The 20,260-nt window shown below is 39.2% G+C and overlaps 1 long non-coding RNA gene across 1 annotated transcript; it reads right to left on the reverse strand.

Annotated features, from left to right (window-relative positions):
- Positions 1 to 14,319: 14,319 nt before the first annotated feature.
- Positions 14,320 to 19,125, reverse strand: LOC125787046 (uncharacterized). The gene is made up of 3 exons (XR_007428995.1): positions 15,937 to 19,125; positions 15,765 to 15,887; positions 14,320 to 15,666 (listed from the first exon to the last, which is right to left on the reverse strand). It is a non-coding gene; the product is annotated as an uncharacterized LOC125787046 (long non-coding RNA).
- Between the last annotated feature and the right edge of the window lie 1,135 nt (positions 19,126 to 20,260).

Consider the following 20,260-nt stretch of genomic DNA (forward strand, 5'->3'; position numbering starts at 1 on the left):
TACCCATCTAAAAATCTACACGAGTAAAATTACCCATCTAAAAATCTATACGAGTAAAAGTAAAAGTACCCATCTAAAAATCTACATGAGTAAAATTACCCATCTAAAAATCTATACGAGTAAAAGTAAAAGTACCCATCTAAAAATCTATACGAGTAAAAGTAAATGTACCCATCTAAAAATCTACACAAGTAAAAGTAAAAAAGTACTCATCTAAAAATCTACAAGAGTAAAAGTAAAAGTACCCATCTAAAAAAGGTATGATAGGTATAAATTTAACACATAAAAGTTCATTATCACAGTTTTAATTTGTCAAAACAATTATTTTGTAGCAAATTTGACTGAAGTAGAGTTTTATTTCAGAGATAGACTATTTAAGACTCATTTAGTAAAAGTATAGTTTTATCAAAAAGCACAGTTTCATAAAATACTAAGCATATATTTATGAAATACAGATTAATTAGGTAAAAATATAAGTATATATAGTAGAAAAAGTATACTTAAATTATAGCGCATATACAGTTCAAGTACACTATTATTATGTTTATATATAGATTTTTAATGTTCAGTCGGACAGCTCACACAAATATACTTAAATTATATTAAATGAAGAGAACATATGACTAGTATACTCAATATGAATTTAGTGCAAATTTATATCATTTTAATTACAAATAAGTAGTAATTAAGTACAAATTATTTGTTCCAAAATAAAATAATTTAAGTATACTTCTTTTTCCCATGGACTCTATTTTCTCAGTGCATACACATTTACTCAGCTACACTGCAAAAAAAAAAAAAAAAACATTGGCAAAAACTAGATAAAATATATGCAAATTAAGACAAATAAGTATATTAAGCAAAAAAATCTGCCAATGGGGTAAGCAACATTTTCTTTGTAAGATTTCTTATAAAAAGCAATGGCAAAGTCTGAAAATGAGTGAAGAAACACCTAAATCCAGCAGAAAAGTCAAGTGTTTTTGGACACAGGAATCAGAATAACTTGATTGCTGCTTGATTGTGTTTATTTTGAGTTCAAATTACTTAAAATAAGGTACAAATTCTAAGAAAGAAAGGTAATTATCCCTAAAATAAGCAAAATAATCTCACAAATAAACACTTACACACAATGCTTAGTAAGTCAAGATTCAGAAAAATAGGATTTATTGCCTTAAATGTAGAAAATTTCACTTGCTAAAATTGTTTTTTTTTTTTGCAGTGTTTTTTTTTCAGTTAATACTAATTCTCCCCTTTTAAAAGTTAAACATTTTTGCGAGCTTGGAACATTTCTAAAAAGTTAAAAGTATGCTACTGGGATTTACTTGTACAATATTCACATTCACACACTCACCTGTGCTCCACTCTCTTCCTGGTCTGGCAAAGGGCCCTCCCTCACTCCTAGCTGCCCTTTTATACTGCCTGATCAAAATTGAGGCATGCTCAGAGGGCCCTATTTTGGGCCATACCATTTTGAAGGGGTTCTTTGGGGTTTAAAAGATTTTAACTATTCTTTCTTTTCTTATGCTCATGTTTATTTTATGGGATTGTTACCTATGGTATGAGTAATGACTATTTTTAATATTTTGTTGCTTCATTCTGTGTTTATTTGATTTATTGTTTGTTTGTTTAGAATTGTATCCCCCTGCAGTGGACAAATATGTTGGTTTTAGCTGGGTTGGTTGGGTAGACCAGTGGTGGCCTATTAAAGGCCTTGTTTTCATGTTTGTTGAGGGGTGTGGCTTGAGAGGCGTGGCTTGAGAGGCGTGGCTTGCGGGGCGTGGCTTGAGGGGTGTGGCTTGAGGGTAGCTAGCTGGATAAATGTTAGAGAGATACTGAACTTTCTGTCCACTACATTAAAATTAAGTAAAAACTTACAGTAACTACAGACTTTAATAAAAAAATATTAGAGAATAATGTTAGAGAGGTTTCTCCTTGAAAAACAAAATTTTAAAAAGTAAAAAAATACATAAAAGTATCCTAAAATCTCCTAAAAAATAACAGCCAGCCTTTGTGAATGTTTTCTATAATATACTTAATCATTTTTAGTTTAATATAGGTAGGTCAACCTATCAAAACGGACTAGGAAATTAGTCTTGGGGACTAAATGTTTAGCTGTCGTCACCAATAGGAAGTATCAATGAAGTGGCGTGACAAAAAAATAATCGCGACTAATCGACTAATCAAACAAATAATCTGCAGATTAGTCAACTACTAAAATAATCACTATTTGCAGCCTGTTATCATTTTAAAGTTTTAAAAGTGTCCCTAAGTCCTGTAGTCCTCCTCTATCCTCTAGTCTCAAATGGTTATGAATGTTTGATATCTTCAGTATCATTTAGATTATAAAACTACTGCATATCTCTTGTGGACTGTAGCACATGATTATTATGAATGCTCACGTATTTCATGTATTTTCATGACTTTTATATTGTTTATTCATGTATATTTGTGTGCTATGGGGTCCATTCGCTGCTAGCTATGAGGAATAAAAATGAAAGCAATGGAAAACAAAACCCAGAAGCATAATATTCCTCACTTATTCCAGAACAGAAGCGTTCATTTAAACTCTGTGTAGCTTTATTTTGCATTTCTCCTGCAGCCTGAAGCCTAATGAGTAGTGAAATGTAGCCGATGCTCTGAGGGAACTGTTTTATTGTAATGTTATTCTGTTTTTTCTAAACGTGCCCAAAAGGTTTTAGTGTTTTTTTTGCTTCTGTCTAAAAAAAACAGCTACAATTCATTATATAAAGGCATTATTATTTTTTAGATTCTGTTCACAAAGCTGTTTATTAATGTTTATGTCATTACAACACATAATTGATGTCTTATAAATCCCTAAACTCCACTTTCTATAACCCTGCATTAGAGATTTCAGCTGCTGTGTTAAACTATTGATTGTAGCCCCGCATTTCTAGCGCAGAAAAACGGGCCAAAGAGTCTAAAAGCGGAGAGAGTGCGCATTTCTAGCGCAGAAAAACGGGCCAAAGAGTCTAAAAGCGGAGAGAGTGCGCATTTCTAGCGCAGAAAAACGGGCCAAAGAGTCTAAAAGCGGAGAGAGTGCGCATTTCTAGCGCAGAAAAACGGGCCAAAGAGTCTAAAAGCGGAGAGAGTGCGCATTTCTAGCGCAGAAAAACGGGCCAAAGAGTCTAAAAGCGGAGAGAGTGCGCATTTCTAGGCATGTTTTTCAGTTTTCACCCTTTTGCCCCATCCCTAAACCCATACATCACCCAGTCCAGACATCAATATTCTTTTTTTTATATTCAAACATGCAGGTTGCCAGGTTGAGGATATTAAACCTACAAAACCATGAAAGCAATATATCAATATAGATTCAAGTATACAGTCAAACACTCAAAATAACATTAGTCCTTTTTTTAAAATATTCATAACTCTTACAATAAATGTTCTGGTTCTCTTTGCAATTTAATTCCTATGTTTGTTTTTTTTACTGTTTTGCACTGACTAAGTTTTGATCAAATTGATATACAATAATTATTGTAATATCAAAAATCTTTAATTTGGACATTACTGATTAGTGATTTCCACTCATAGCCATTTTCGGCATTTTTTTTTTAGCTCTCACCCTTTTGCCCCATCCCTAAACCCATACATCACCCAGTCCAGACATCAAAATCCTTTTTTAAATATTCTTTATATATAAATGTTCTGGTTATCTTTGTAATTAAATGCCTATGTATTTTTTTACTGTTTTGCACTAACTAAGTTTTGATCAAATTATTTCATTGTAATATAAAAATGTTTAATTTGGACATTACCGACTGTCCACTCATAGCCATTTTTGGCATGTTTTTCAGCTTTCACCCTTTTGCCCCATCCCTAAACCCATACATCACCCAGTTCAGACATCAATATCCTTTTTTTTAGTATTCACAAACTCTTACAATAAATGTTCTGGTTCTCTTTGTAATTTAATCCCTATGTTGTTTTTTTACTGTTTTGCTCAAATTATTTAATTAGTAAGTAATATAAAAATATTTAATTTGGACATTACCGACTGTCCACTCATAGCCATTTTTGCAGCTCTCACCCATTTGCCCCATCCCTAAACCCATACATCACCCAGTCCAGACATCAATATCTTTTTTTTTTTTTTTTTTTTTTTAAATATTCACAAATTCTTCAAATAAATGTTCCGGTTCTCTTTGTAATTTAAGTCCTATGTTTTTTTTACTGTTTTGCACAAACTAAGTTTTGATCAAATTATTTCATTGTAATATCAAAAATGTTTAATTTGGACATTACTGATTGTCCACTCATAGCCATTTATGCAGCTCTCACCCTTTTGCCCCATCCTTAAACCCATACATCACCCAGTACAGACATCAATATCCTTTTTTTTTTTTTTTAATATTCACACATTCTTACAATAAATGTTCTGATTCTCTTTGTAATTTAAGTCCTACGTTTTTTTTTTTACTGTTTTGCACAAACGCAAAAAAAAGTTTTGATCAAATTGATATATAATAATTATTGTAATATCAAAAATGTTTAATTTGGACATTACTGATTGTCCACTCATAGCCATTTTTGGCATTTTTTTTAGCTCTCACCCTTTTGCCCCATCCCTAAACCCATACATCACCCAGTCCAGACATCAATATCCTTTTTTTTTTTAAATATTCACAAATTCTTACAATAAATGTTCCGGTTCTCTTTGTAATTTAAGTCCTATGTTTATTACTGTTTTGCACAAACTAAGTTGTCCGATTATTTCATTTTAATATCAAAAATGTTTAATTTGGACATTACTGATTGTCCATTCATAGCCATTGTTGGCATTTTTTGTCAGCCTTTTGCCCCATCCTTAAACCCTGTACCACCCCTATTATTGTTGTTTGTTCTACTATCTATCTATCTATCTATCTATCTATCTATCTATCTATCTATCTATCTATCTATCTATCTATCTATCTATCTATCTATCTATCTATCTATCTATCTATCTATCTATCTATCTATCTATCTATCTATCTATCTATCTATCTATCTATCTATCATTGAGTGAATGTCAGCAGCTGGAACGAAACAATTGAAACCTCTGAAGAAGCGACAGAAAGACAGAGAGATAAACAAGAGCTGCCAAACGACAAATAACACAAGAGGCTTTCAAATTAAAGCGGTGATTGGCAGCTGGCATCTGAGCACCATTAACCAATCAGCTCTGGCCTGATTTGAGCAATCATCCTAACAGGAATATTTGTGTGGTTGTAGCAGGATTCGTGTGTGATTATGGAGCAGAGCTCTGTAATCTGAGGGACGCTCTGATGAGCGGAGGATGAAGAGGAGGAGGAGGAGGAGGATCTTTTGGAGGGAAAAGGCCAAAGCAATTGGCCTCGGACCAGCAGGACCGAACCCCACGTCATTCTTCTGCTCGTCCTTTACTTTAACCTTTCCACAGCTTTCATTCCTTTCTACGTTCCCTCTCTCTCTTTCTCTTTTTTCTCTCGTTCTCTTGTCAAATTGTCTAATAAACGGGTAGAAGATTCAATAATAATATCAGTTTTCTCAAGATTTTTGAGCAAAGAAAGCTTTTTCAAATTAGCGTACCTGCTACCTGCTATCTCCTATACTTAATTTATTCTGTATTCCTGCACCTTACTGTACCTCATATCTACCACTGATTACTCTACACACTTTGTACAGTTTTTGTATTTATATATTTATCTATATATTCTTCAAATTTCAGTTTGGAATATCATAGTTAAAAGTCTTATATTTCTTACTGTGCTCTTTCTCATTGTTCTACCTATCTGTCTGTCTGTCTGTCTGTCTGTCTATCCATCTATCTATCTATCTATCTGTCTGTCTGTCTGTCTGTCTACCTGTCAATCTATCTATCTACCTGTCTATCTATCTATCTATCTATCTATCTATCTATCTATCTATCTATCTATCTATCTGTCTGTCTGTCTGTCTGTCTGTCTGTCTACCTGTCAATCTATCTGTCTGTCTATCTATCTATCTGTCTGTCTGTCAATCTACCTGTCAATCTACCTGTCAATCTACCTGTCGATCTACCTGTCAATCTACCTGTCTGTCTATCTACAGAGTTACTATATTCACTAATACCACTTTACTACACCTTTACTACTGTACACAACACAAGCCTTATGTTCACCATGACCAGAAGAAGCTCCGCCCACTTCTCTACTATAAAACAGAGTTACTATATTCACTAATACCACTTTACTACAACTTTACTACTGTACACAACACAAGCCTTACTGTATGTTCACCATGACCAGAAGCTCCTAGGCTTCTAGGCTGTGGGAGTAGAAGTTGGTACAGAAGTTTTAAAATAACAAATGCAACAGTGCTCCTGTACTATTTTCTTCGTTTTAAGAAGAGTTTCCAGGGAAAATGGATCAAAATATCACATGAAAGAAGTGACCGTGGGGTTTGATTCCTTGTAGGTCCAAAACCCATCCTTCTGTTGATCTGCTTCACCCGTTATACGGCTAATATCACAGACGCAGAGCTGAATACAGTGCTGGGTATTGGAATGATGGTTTTAAATTAGCTCCAGAGTTCACAGGAACCCATTCAGAATCAGAAGTGAAGAAATGAACCCGTCACCTCATACTGATGCAGAGCTTCTCTCTGCACTCTAAAGCTCAATTTGCCTTGGATATTTGCACAGCTACACTCCGCAGAATGAAGATCCCGGAAGGAAAGAGGTTCAATTCTGGCTTCTTAAAGCAAAATGTACAATATGTTCATTTTTAACCGTAATAACTTCAATCTTCAATCAAAGATTGCTGTGCGGTGATGCATTGGCTACGATGTAGGTTTGACGCAGAATATAAATTGGGCTTTAGACAGCTCTTAGAGAGCAAGGCCAATGTGATTTCTCGGGGCTCTGGCAGCTGATGGCAAGCTGCATGACCGGGATTCGAACTCTCCAAATCATAGTGGCAAGTTGGGCTTATTAAGGTAGTTATCACCACGCTAACGTAAAGGCTACAGTGGATCAATAAAGTACCTTAAGTACGGCCATTCACCGAAACGCTCAGGGTTTCTCAGTGTAGCGCTATCAGGCTGCATTTACTAGCACTAAGCACTGCGGTTAGCGGTTATTGCTAATGCTAATGCTGCACCCAGCCTCAGTCCTAGAGCAACAAATGAAAAAACACTCTTTTAGTTAGCAAAAAAAAGTGCTATTTTGTGTAATTTTGTGACAAACAAGAACATATGGTATCCAAAAATTGTATAACTTCTCTCCAACACTAAGGCTGGGTGCAGCAGCATTAGCATTAGCCGCTAACCACAGCGCTAGCTCTTTTGCCGTTCAGAAGTGAGTATATCATACTGTATCTCACTGCAGTCTGAGTGTTTACCGTGATAAAACAAGCTACATGGAAAGAAGCTAATATTGCACAGGCAGCATTTACTAGCACTAAGCACTGCAGTTAGCAGCTAATGCTAATGCTGCTGCACCCAGCCATATACTTCTGCGTAGAACCTTTGCCATAGCCTTTGCGTTTCTAGTGAGTGCGGTATGCAGTAAAGCGTGAAGGCTTAGCATCGCTCTGAAGTTTAAACCGCGAAAGCAGGAACGTGTGGGCGGGACTGCAAGGCCTGGTGGACCAATCACAGCTGTGGCCGTTCGCGTCACATAGTTACATTTTCAGGGAGGTGTGCGTCGAGCTTCGGCGTAAGATACGCGGTGACACATTGGCTACGATGGAGGTTTGACGCAGAATAAATTGAAATTAGAAATTAGACAGCACTTAGAGAGCAAGGCTAATGGTGCTCTCTCAGGGCTCTGGCAGCTAATGGCAAGCTGCATGACTGGGATTCAAACCAGTGGCTCTTTAAAACAGTCGAAAGTTTGACTAATTAAACTAATGTAAAGGCTACAGTGGATCAATAAAGTACTTTTACTGCCATTTAAGGGGAAATATTGTCACACCTGCTCGCACTACACCTTTAAGATCCACCTCTCCTGAGTATTGAGGCTGACTCCTCCTCTCCCACACACCTGTGGGAGATCACTCATCTACAGGACTATATAAACTGGACTCATGCACTGCCTAGTTGCGAGATATTGCCACATTGTGTCTTATCGAGCGTTATTAACTCCTCTCAAAGTCGCCCTGCCGGAGAAATACCACGGAAACCCAGAGGTATGTGAGGGATTTTTATTGCAATGCGATATTTACTTCGCCCAACAACCCCCGCCTGGTCCCAACGATAACGCTAAAATAATGTTTGTAACTTCACTACTCTCTGGTAAAGCCCTAAAGTGGGCTACAGCGCTCTGGTTTCAAAACACCACGATGAATGAGAGTTATGAACTATTTGCCAGTACTTTCCGGACTGTTTTTGGCAACCCAAAGGGTGGTAGAGAAGTTGGGGAACAACTACTGGAGCTCCGACAAGGCCGTAACACAGTAGCGGACTATGCCCTTACCTTCCGCACGTTAGCCGCGCAAAGCGGTTGGAATGAGGCTTCTCTCATCACGGCTTTCCGAAGAGGGTTGTCCGAAGTAATCCAGACTGAGTTAGCTTGCCGGGATGATGCGTTGTCTTTGAATGACCTTATCAAGATGGCCACCCGTCTGGATGTGTTACTGCAAAGCCGGCGTCATACGTCACACGCCCAGCGTGGTCACGTAATGCCACAGATAGTTTCAGCCGAAGAGGGTGAACCCATGCAACTGGGACACACGCGGCTCAGTCAAGCAGAGCGCCAGCGCCGCATAGAGGGCGGTTTGTGTCTTTACTGCGGAAACGGGGGTCATATGAAAAGTGGCTGTCCTAATCGACCACTTTCAAGGCCAGGCAACACCACCCAGCACACGAGTTCCGATTCGTGTGCTGACGCAGTGAGTATGCCTGACCCTCTCATCTCAATAAAGATGTTAACTGTACCTGTAACTGTACACTACCTTAATCAGACCTTTTCCTTTGCAGCCCTCGTGGACTCCGGAGCGGCAGGCAACTTCATCGAGAAAGCCGTGGCCGAGAAACTGAAGATTCCAGCCATAAAATTAGATACTCCATTAAGGATTCATGCCATCAATTATCAACCCATTGGAGAGGGCACAGTAACGCACATCACTGAACCCTTAACTATAACCATTGGATCTGTTCACAGTGAACAGATTTCTTTCCATGTCCTCCGAGTGTCCTCTCACCCCATTGTTTTGGGCCTACCCTGGCTCCTTAAACATAACCCTAAAATCTCCTGGGAAGATAGAGACATTGTTCAGTGGTCCAGCAATTGTTTTGAACACTGTATTCAACTGACCTTGGCATCTACCTCCATTGAAAGCCCCTTAGAACCCAGTCTCACTGACATCCCGGATGTCTATTCAGACCTATTAGATGTTTTTAGTAAAACAAGAGCCTCTGAATTGCCACCTCATCGACCCTGGGATTGTTCCATTGAACTGGAAGAAGGTAAAATCCCTCCCCGAGCTCGCATTTATCCTCTTTCAGTCAAGGAAACACAGGCTATGGAGGACTACATCCATGAAGCCCTGAACCAGGGTTTCATTAGACCCTCTACTTCTCCTGCCTCCGCAAGTATGTTTTTTGTGGAAAAGAAAGATGGCGGTTTAAGACCGTGTGTGGATTATCGTGGTTTGAATGAAATCACAAAAAAGTTTCGTTATCCACTGCCTTTGGTGCCTGCTGCTTTAGAACAGCTCAGGGGAGCCCATTATTTCACAAAATTGGACCTTCGCAGTGCATATAATTTGATTAGAATTAAAGAAGGAGATGAATGGAAGACTGCTTTTTCAACTAACTCTGGCCATTATGAATACCTTGTGATGAGCTATGGATTGGTAAATGCTCCCTCTGTCTTCCAGTCATTCATCAATGAAGTTCTGAGGGACATGCTGGGTAAATATGTCATTGCATTTTTAGATGATATTCTTATCTATTCTGCGTCTCTTCCTGAACACGTTCAACAGGTGAGGCAAGTACTGCAAAGACTCCTACAGAACAGACTGTACATCAAAGCAGAGAAATGCCAGTTCCACCAGACCCACATCTCATTCCTGGGTTATCTGATCAATCGTGAGGGGGTCCACATGGATGAAAGGAAAGTGGATGCTGTAACTGGATGGAAGAAACCTGTGAGTAGAAAAGATCTGCAACGTTTTCTTGGCTTTGCCAACTTTTACAGGAGGTTCATCCGAAACTTTAGTTTGGTGGCAGCTCCACTCACTACTATGCTTAGAGGGGGACACAAGAAGTTAGTGTGGAATCTGGCAGCTGAGCGGGCATTCGATAAGCTTAAGACACTTTTTACATCAGCCCCTATGCTGAAGCATCCCGACCCTTCTCTGCCCTTCATCGTGGAGGTGGACGCATCTGACTCTGGGGTAGGAGCGGTCCTGTCACAACGTCAAGGTAATCCTGCTAAACTGTTCCCATGTGCATATTTTTCAAAAAAACTGTCTCCCACAGAATGCAACTATGATGTAGGCAACCGTGAATTGCTGGCTATAAAATTAGCTTTGGAAGAATGGAGACACTGGCTGGAGGGAGCGCATCACCCATTCATCGTCCTCACTGACCACCGGAACTTGGAGTATCTGCGTACAGCCAAACGTCTTAATTCCAGACAAGCGAGGTGGGCTCTCTTCTTTTCTCGTTTCTGTTTCACCATCACTTATCGACCAGGCTCCAAGAATGGTAAAGCAGATGCCTTATCCAGGCTTTTTGAAAAGGAAAAGACTCAGTCAGATCCTCAAACCATCCTCAATCCCTCCTGTATCCTTGCACCTATCCAGTGGGATATAGAGGAGGACATAAGACAGGCTTCTCGGTCAGAACCCACTCTTCATAATTGTCCAGCTAATCGTGTGTTTGTTCCCAAATCATGCAGGGACAGGTTGATAAGATGGGCCCACACCTCTCTGGCTACGGGTCATCCAGGCACAGCCCGCACCTATCATCTGCTGGGAGAACGGTATTGGTGGCCTCGGATGGAGCCGGAAATACACGCATACATTCAGTCCTGTTCCCTGTGTGCTCGTACCAAGTCTCCCAGATCACTACCAGCAGGTAAATTAGAGCCTTTACCCATACCTCTCAGACCCTGGTCCCATCTGTCCATAGACTTCCTCACCGACTTACCTCCATCACAGACATTCACCACCATTCTTGTAGTTATAGACAGGTTTTCTAAGGCCTGTAAATTGGTGCCTTTCACCACTATACCCACTGCATTCCAGACTGCAGAGGCTTTGTTCACTCACGTTTTCAGAAATTTTGGGATACCGGAGGACATTGTATCTGATCGGGGACCTCAGTTCACTTCTTCAGTTTGGAAAGCTTTTATGGACAAGTTGGGGATTACTGTCAGTCTCACGTCAGGCCATCACCCCGAATGGACAAGTGGAAAGGCTCAATCAGGAAATAGGTCGCCTGCTGCGCCATTACTGTCATGACCAACAGGGGGAGTGGTCACGCTTTCTGCCGTGGGCAGAATACTCTCAGAACTCTCTACGTAGCTCATCTACAGGTTTGACTCCATTCCAGTGTGTTCTAGGTTACCAACCACCATTGTTCCCTTGGAATGCAGAGAGGACAGACGCCCCTGCTGTTGACGACTGGTTCACACACAGTGAGAGGGCTTGGGAACAGACACACGCACGTCTGGGTTTGGCTGTCAGACGACAAAAAGCACAGGCAGATTGACATAGAGGTGAAACCCCTTTATTTAACCCAGGTGACAGAGTTTGGCTTTCCACAAGGGACCTCAAGTTGCGCCTGCCCTGTCGTAAACTCAGTCCACGGTTTGTTGGACCCTTCAAAATACTGCAAAGAATAAACAATGTGACTTATAAATTGCTTTTGCCCCGTAACTACAGAGTCTCACCCAGTTTTCATGTGTCTCTCCTCAGGCCGGTTATTCCTGGTCCACTGGATGATGCCTCCCCTCTCTCATCGCCTCCTCCAGCTCTGGACATCGACGACATTTAGCCTAGCGTGTCTTTTCTGGTCTTTTTGAACTTTGCCTGTTTTGACTACGATTTTTGCCTTCTGATTTGGATTAATAAACCTGTCTGCATTTGCATCCAAACTCCTGGTTGGTTTCTTACAAATATCTTAATTCCGTTAAACACATCCCCTCCCTCTTGAGTCCACCAAATTATATTTTCAAAAATACATATATATAAAACATATGAAGAAAATATAGGCAATTCTAAAAAACCACTTACCTAAAGCTGCAGGAGCATCACGTCTCTGAGGAATCCATCCACAGGTGGTTTCATTAATGTAAAGATCTAATAAACATTTTATATATTTCTTTAAGATGTTATGATCCAATATCTTTACTAAATTATATTGCACTATATGAGCTTTACAAATGTGTAAATTTTCATTAAACCATAAAATTAATAAGGTAAATTCTCTTTTCTCTCCCGAATCACATGGTTTTGTGGAGCTGTAGTTTCCAGCGCTGGTCCTGGAGGACCTCCTGCTCTACAGGTGTTCATGTTTACCTGCTGGAACACACCTGCTGCAGGTAATTAGATAAATAACAAGTCCTTCTGGAGGTGGAGGTGATGTGTTGGAGCAGGAAATCACTAAACGTGTAGAAGAACAGGAGTTCCTCCAGGAGCAGAGAGAGAAACCAATGATTTACACAAGAGGGTTTAGAGGAAATGCTGCTCTGTGAAATCTTCACCAAATGTGAATTAAAGGAGATTAGAACATTTTCTTGGAAAATAAATATATAAATATATAAATAGCAATCAAATAATTATATTAATTCTGATTAATTTTCCCTTCATGAAAAAAATTAACTTTATAAATGGAAACTCTTCCAATTCCCCTTAATTCACCCCAATATAATCAGTACAAACTTACAGAAACTATAAATTACTACTTCACTTCTAAGTCGTATTTTGAGACATTCACATTTTGAGATACTAAGTTATTTTTTTAAGATAGTAAATTGTTATTTTAAAACACTCATCATTTTAAGGTAGTAAGTCATAATTTTGAGATACTAGCTTATTATTTTGAGATACTACATTTGAGATACTTAGTCTTTATTTTGAGACAGTGAGTCATTATTTTGGTATAGTAAGTTGTTATTTTAAAATACTCAATATTTTAAGGTAGTAGGTCACAATTTTGAGATAGTAAGTCATAATTTTGAGATACTATCTCATTATTTTTAAATACTAAGTCATTATTTTGAAAGAGTAAGTTGTTATTTTGAGATATGATTATTTTGAGATTCTAAGTCGTTATTTTGAGAAAGTAAGTCATTATTTTGAGATACTAAGTCATTACTTTGAGAGAGTAAGTCGTTATTTTGAGATATCATTATTTTGAAATACTAAGTCATTATTTTGAGAGAGTAAGTCGTTATTTTGGGATATCATTATTTTGAGATACTAAGTCATTATTTTGAGATAGTAAGTCGTTATTTTAAAATACTCAATATTTTAAGGCAGTAGGTCATAATTTTGAGATAATAAGTCATTATTTTGAGAGAGTAAGTTGTTATTTTGAGATATCATTATTTTGAGATACTAAGTCATTATTTTGAGAGAGTAAGTCATTATTTTGAGATATCATTATTTTGAGATCGTACATCCTTATTTTGAGATACAAAGTCATAATATTAATATACAAAGCCATTATTTTAAGATACTATCCCTTTTTAAAAGCAAATTATTATTTGAGATAGTAAGTTGTTATATTTAAGTAATATTTAAGCTTTCATACACAAACCTTGAAATGTCAAAATATATACTTATCATGTAGAACTTCATGATGTTAGCACATATCACTGCTGTAATTCTTATTTACGAATTTTACTGTAAGTATTCTGTATGTGAATATACATTTTAATACATATGCAGCAGTATGTTGAAGGTAAAGTATACTTAAGTATACTTAAAATAATACTGTTTTGGCACAGTTAAGTATAATTAACATAGTTAAAGGTACTCTGGCTGCAGATACACTTAGTGCACTTTAGCATAATAACATTTAATTTAATAACATTGGAGTCTATTTCTAATATGAGAAAACTGTATGTTTGTACTTTAAACCTTTATGACACTCTAACAGTTCATTATGCTAATTAAGCAATAATTATGATTGTGCATTGTGTATGTAAAGGCCAATGGTAGCACCCAACACTTGTACAGTATGATAATTTGAACACAAGAAAGTTCAGAGATAAAAATATAAAAGTCAGTCAGTTAGCAACTCGATTACACATCCATGGTAAAAGTCACCATACAAAAAAAATAAGAATTAACACCAGTGATTGAGATAAACATCTTTTCTTTATTTTCATCCTGTTCACGCTGAAGCCATAGCAACAAAGAGTACAATGCAATACAAAATACAAGTTTAGACTTTTGAAGGTTTTTTGCTATGTATTCCTATGAATCCTGTATTTATAATGTGCCACACACAAGGCCCATCATAAGTTTGTATAATAACTTATAAGTACTTATGGCAACATACATAACATACAGAATGTTTTAAAGAACAAGTAGGTGACTTTTCATAAAGAAAGCTTTAATAATAACGCCTTATGATTATTATACAAGCTTATGACAGACATTTTAAGTATTATATATTCCATATAATAATGCATTTTAATGAATACAAGATTCATAGGAAGTGTTAGCATTGTTTTTCATACAAGCTTGGTTTACGAACACTCGACAAACTCAACATCTCACAAAGGCAGACCAAGACGGGAAAAGCACAGTAGAGGCACTGACATGTCGTCTTTATTTGCTGTGCTAGTGTGGCTTTAAGAGATGCTCGATGGTCCAGCTTTTACTGAAGATTACAGAAGGAGGAATTTTGGGCTGTTGGAAATTAATCAAGTGGTTTTCTCATCAATTTCCCAGGCAGAGGTAAATAGCAGAGAGCGGAGGAACCTCTGGAAGGGCTGAGTGGGAAAACCTAGGGAAGGCAGGACAGAAAAGATGGCCGAGCAAAAACTGTAGCGAGGGAACCTTAGGGAGGGCTGAGTGGAGGAACCTTCTGGAGAGCTGAGCAGAGGTACCATTAGAAGGTAACTTTAGGAAGGGCGGAGTGGAAGAATCTTACGGAGGGAACCTTAGGGAGGTCCGAGCAGAGGAAACTTAGGAAGGGTTGAGCGGCAGAACCATAGGGAGGGAACCTTAGGAAGGGCAAAGCAGATGAACCTTAGGGAAGTCCGAGCAAAGGAACCTTAGGGAGGGAATTTTTAGGAAGGGCCGAGCAGAGGAACCTTACAGAGGGCCAACCTAAGGAACCTTAACAAGGGTTGAATGGCAAAACCTTAGGGAGGGAACTTTAGAAAGGGCCAAACAGGAACCTTAGAAAGCACTGAGCAGAGGAACCTTAAGAAGGGCCAAGTGGAGGAACCGTTGGAAGGGCTGAGCAGAGGAACCTTAGCGATGAAACCTTAGGGAGGGCCACACAGAGGAACCGTAGGAAGAGAACCTTAGGGAAGGCCAAGCAAAGAAACCGTAGGAAGGGCTGAGTGGAAGAACCATAGGGAGGAGCTTTAGGAAGTGCCAAGCGGAGAAACCTTAGGGAGGGCCAAGCAAAGGAACCAAAGGGAGGGCCGAGCGGAGGAATCTTAGGGAGGGCCGAGCGGAGGAACTTTAGTGAGGGCCGAGCGGAGGAACTTTAGTGAGGGCCGAGCGGAGGAACCTTAGGGGGGGAGAGCAGAGGAATCTTAGGGGGGGCGAGCAGAGGAATCTTAGGGAGGGCCGAGCGGAGGAACTTTAGTGAGGGCCGAGCGGAGGAACCTTAGGGGGGGCGAGCAGAGGAATCTTAGGGGGGGCGAGCAGAGGAATCTTAGGGAGGGCCGAGCGGAGGAACTTTAGTGAGGGCCGAGCGGAGGAACTTTAGTGAGGGCCGAGCGGAGGAACCTTAGGGGGGGCGAGCAGAGGAATCTTAGGGAGGGCCGAGCGGAGGAACCTTAGGGGGGGCGAGCAGAGGAATCTTAGGGGGGGCGAGCAGAGGAATCTTAGGGAGGGCCGAGCGGAGGAACTTTAGTGAGGGCCGAGCGGAGGAACCTTAGGGGGGGCGAGCAGAGGAATCTTAGGGGGGGCGAGCAGAGGAATCTTAGGGAGGGCCGAGCGGGGGAACCTTAGGGAGGGCCGAGGGGAGGAACTTTAGGGAGGGCCGAGCGGAGGAACCTTAGGGAGGGCCCAGCGGAGGAACCTTAGGGGGGGCGAGCAGAGGAATCTTAGGGAGGGCCGAGTGGAGGAGCCTTAGGGAGGGCCGAGCAGAGGAATCTTAGGGAGGGCCAAGCGGAGGAACTTTAGTGAGGGCTGAGCAGAGGAATCTTAGGGAGGGCCAAGCGGAGGAACTTTAGTGAGGGCTGAGCAGAGGAATCTTAGGGGGGGCCAAGCGGAGGAACTTTAGGGGGGGGCAGGCGGAGGAACCTTAGGGGGGTTGAGCGGAGGAATCTTAGGGAAGGCCGAGCAGAGGAACCTTATGGAGGAACGAGAAGATGAAGCTTATGGAGGAACGAGCAGAGGTACCTTGGGGATGGCCAAGAAACAGAACCGTAGGGAGGAAACCTTAGGGAGGGTAGAGTCAAGGAACCTTAGGGAGGGCCAAGTGGAGAAACCTTAAGGAGGGTCGAGAAGATGAATGTTACGGGGGCCGAGCAGATGATATATAGAAATGGCTAAGCTAAGGAACTGTAGGGAGGGCTGAACGGAGGAACTTTAGAAAGAGCAGAGCGGAGGAACCTTAGGGAGGGCCGATTGGAGTAACCGTAGGAAGGTAACCTTAGGGAGGGCTGAGCAGTGGAACCTTAGGAAGGGGCCAAGGAGAGGAACCCTAGGAAGGGCCAAGCAGAGAAACCTTAGAAAGGGCAGAGCAGAGTAACCTTAGGGAGCATCGAGCAGGTTAAGTCGAGCGAAGGAACCCTAGGAAAGAAATTTTAGGGAGGGCCAAGTGGAGGAATCTTAGGGATGGCCATAGGGAGAAAACCTTAGATAGGGTCAATCGAAGGAACCATTTGGAAATAAAACCTTGGGGAGGGACGAGTGGAGGAACTTTAGGGAGGGCTGAGCAGAAGAACCATAGTGAGGAAACTTTAAAAAGAATCGCACAAAGGGTCGAGTGGAATAACCTTAGCAGAGGAACCATACAGAGGGTTGAGCAGAGGAACCGTAGGGAAGGCAGAGCGGAGAAGCTGTAGGGAAGGCCAAGTGCAGGAAGGCAGAGTGGAGGAATCATAATGAAGGAAAAGCTGAGGAACTGAAGAGAAGATCGAGTAAAGGAACTGTAGGGAAGACCGAGCAGAGGAACCGTAATGATGATCAAGCTGTGGAATTGAAGGGAAGGTCAAGTGAAGAAACTGAAGGGAAGATAGAGTGGAGGAACTGTAATGATGATCAAGCTGAGGAACCTAAGAGAAGGTCAAGTGAAGAAACTGTAGGAAAGGCAAAGTGGAGGAACCCTAATGAAGGACAAGCAGAAGAGCCGTAGAAAAAGCCTTTCTGCTCTACTGTCTATCTCTATTCAAAAACTGCATAATAAACCAAACATCATCTCAGAAATACCATGCTGAGTCACAAGCAATCTCTGTTTAGATTTTTCTGGGTAATGGAATCCTGCAGGATGTGAACTGAAATAACAGTGTGCTTACGGTGATTTTTTTCCCCAGGAATTTACTGAATTTATGAGTTTGTGTACCGCAGTGAGTACACAAATGATGGGTGATGATAAAAAATAGATCTGTTGAATAACAGAGGCTGAAAAAGATAGAGGACAAATGTGACACACATTCTGCTGTAAATGTATTCAAATGGTCAGGAAAATGTCCATAAAGTCCTGTAATTGTTTGATCTATACTTTACTATATAAAAAAATTATATGCCTATATTCTATGTATAAGTGTATTACCATAAAAATGCTATAAAAACAAAGTCATTCAGAGTAATTCTGATGTGGTTTTGGCCCATATGTAAAATAAATATATATAATTCTATATTTTATATATGCTTCCCCATATATTTTAAAATATGTTAATACATTTTTATTGGATTATTAAAAATCCCTTCCTGAGGTTAATGTGGTTTAGAACACATGGTTTAAGTGGTTGTCAGGGAGATCCAGGAATCTGGTGACGAGTGTGAAACAGTACTTGAAAGTGGTTGCTATGGTACAGTGCTTCAGTTGGCTTCTGTGGCATTCCAGAAAGTTAGCATCAGGTCGTAAGTGATTGTGTAGTGTAGTATTGTAGGTAGGTAGTTGATATGGTGTTGCTGATGGATTGCTAAGATGTTGCCTAATGGTTATTTTGGGATCCCAGGTGGTTGCTGTGGTGTTGCTGAAGAATTGCTATGATGTTGCCAAGTGGTTGCTAATGTATCATAGGAGGTTGGTCTGATGGCGCTTAAATTAAATGTTGCTATGGCACCTCAGGTGGTAGCTGTGGTGTTTCAGAAAGGTTTCTTTGTTGTTGCTATCATATTTCCGGTAATTGCCAAAGTGATGCTAAAAAATAGTTTTTAAAATAGATTTTAGTTTTTTTTTTATTAAAAACTAGATACTAAATCACTACTCGCTGGTGTAAACAGGGTCATTTTTGAATAATTGTAAATGATGATTAACAACAATATGAAATGCCTATATACCTTTCAGCCTCTGTAACATGAAAAATGATAAGTATTATGTAAATGGAAACTGTAAAAACTTGATTTTAAGTTGAATAAACATTCCACACTTGTTAAAAAAGGTCAAAAAAGCTAAACAAATTAAGCTGCCAGTTAACCAGCCTGCTGACTGCTGAAACTCAGTCCAGCAAATGAAGCTAAAACACTGATTTGCCACTAGAGACGTTCACAAAATTGTCACGGCATCAGGTTTACATTAAATTCAGCTATGGCCAAGCGATGCACAGTTTTCCCTGACTTTTGAATGAGTATTTTGTGGGTTAAAACAAATTTAAAGACAACAGAATTCTGTAATTTCAAGTCCTTGGTAAGACTCTTTCAAAATGAATGTGCTTTTAATTTTTTTTACAGAAATTTACAGAAACATTCTTAAACAAATTCGGTAACACTTTCTTTGAATGTCATTTCTATAAGACTCTATGAACATACTCATAACACATTATAATGCATTCATAAGGCATTATAAACATGGCTATACATATTTATGAAAATGTATAATTCATTATAGCAATGTTAAGTATGCATCATGAACTGTGATTATAATGCATTAATAGCTGCATTTATAACATGTCATACATCAATACCAAGAAACTCAGCTTGCAGACTGTATTATGACTAAAAAGCTTCCAACTTATAAACACACCCTCAGTAATCCAATAAATATATTTTTAACCACTCATAAATTATTCTTGTCTTGAATATAATATTAATTATAGTCAATTATAATGTATTATAACAGGTCTTTGTGCACTCTAAGTAAAGTGCCAGACTTTCATTGTAGGACCAGATTATTAATGATAGAGATATACTATTTTCACATATATGTTATAAGCACAGCTTATAATGTATTATGATCACAGGTCATAATGCTTAACAAACATGTCTATAATGGGTTATGCATTTTTATAAACATTTATAGCCATGTTTATAATGCCTTATGAATGCATTATAATATGTTATGAATGTGGTTATAGCATATAAAGATGACATTCATAGAAAGTGTTACCACAAATTCTACTTCCGAGGCTTTGTTTTTTGCCATTTTTAAAGCTTTCATTGGGTAATTTTTCCTTAATTCCATTGTATTGCAGATTCACAACCTAAAATCTGCATCAAGTTCAACTAGGAGACTCCAATGCTCCAATACCTTTTCCTCAGCCAATCACACCAGTTTTGCTTATTTTTAGAAGTTGCTATTTTAAAGTTTTTTTGGCTCAATCCTCCCCAACATCACTTGATTGGTCCAATCCAATCAAGAGTCCTGGAGATTGGCTCCGCCCCAGAAAACAAAAATATGGTTTAATACTACAGTGATTTTATTGTATTGTATTTCTTATACAGCTGTTTTTCCATATTTTAAAGGACATTTTGCACTGTTAATATGTTAAAAACTACCTTTTTTTAGACAGAGTAGGCAGCATGAGTTTTGGATCCCTAGCTCTGATATCTTTGAAAAAGCAAAAGAACTCAATTTTTGTAGATTTTTAGTTTACTACATAATTTAAACAGACAGACTGTCTCTTACACTGTGCCAAAAGTTTTTGATGAATGGATTAATAGAAATACTATTTCTAAATAGAAATAAACTATTTTTACATTGACTTCCA

The sequence above is a fragment of the Astyanax mexicanus genome, chromosome 22 (genome assembly GCF_023375975.1).
Source record: "Astyanax mexicanus isolate ESR-SI-001 chromosome 22, AstMex3_surface, whole genome shotgun sequence".
NCBI lineage: Eukaryota > Metazoa > Chordata > Actinopteri > Characiformes > Acestrorhamphidae > Astyanax > Astyanax mexicanus.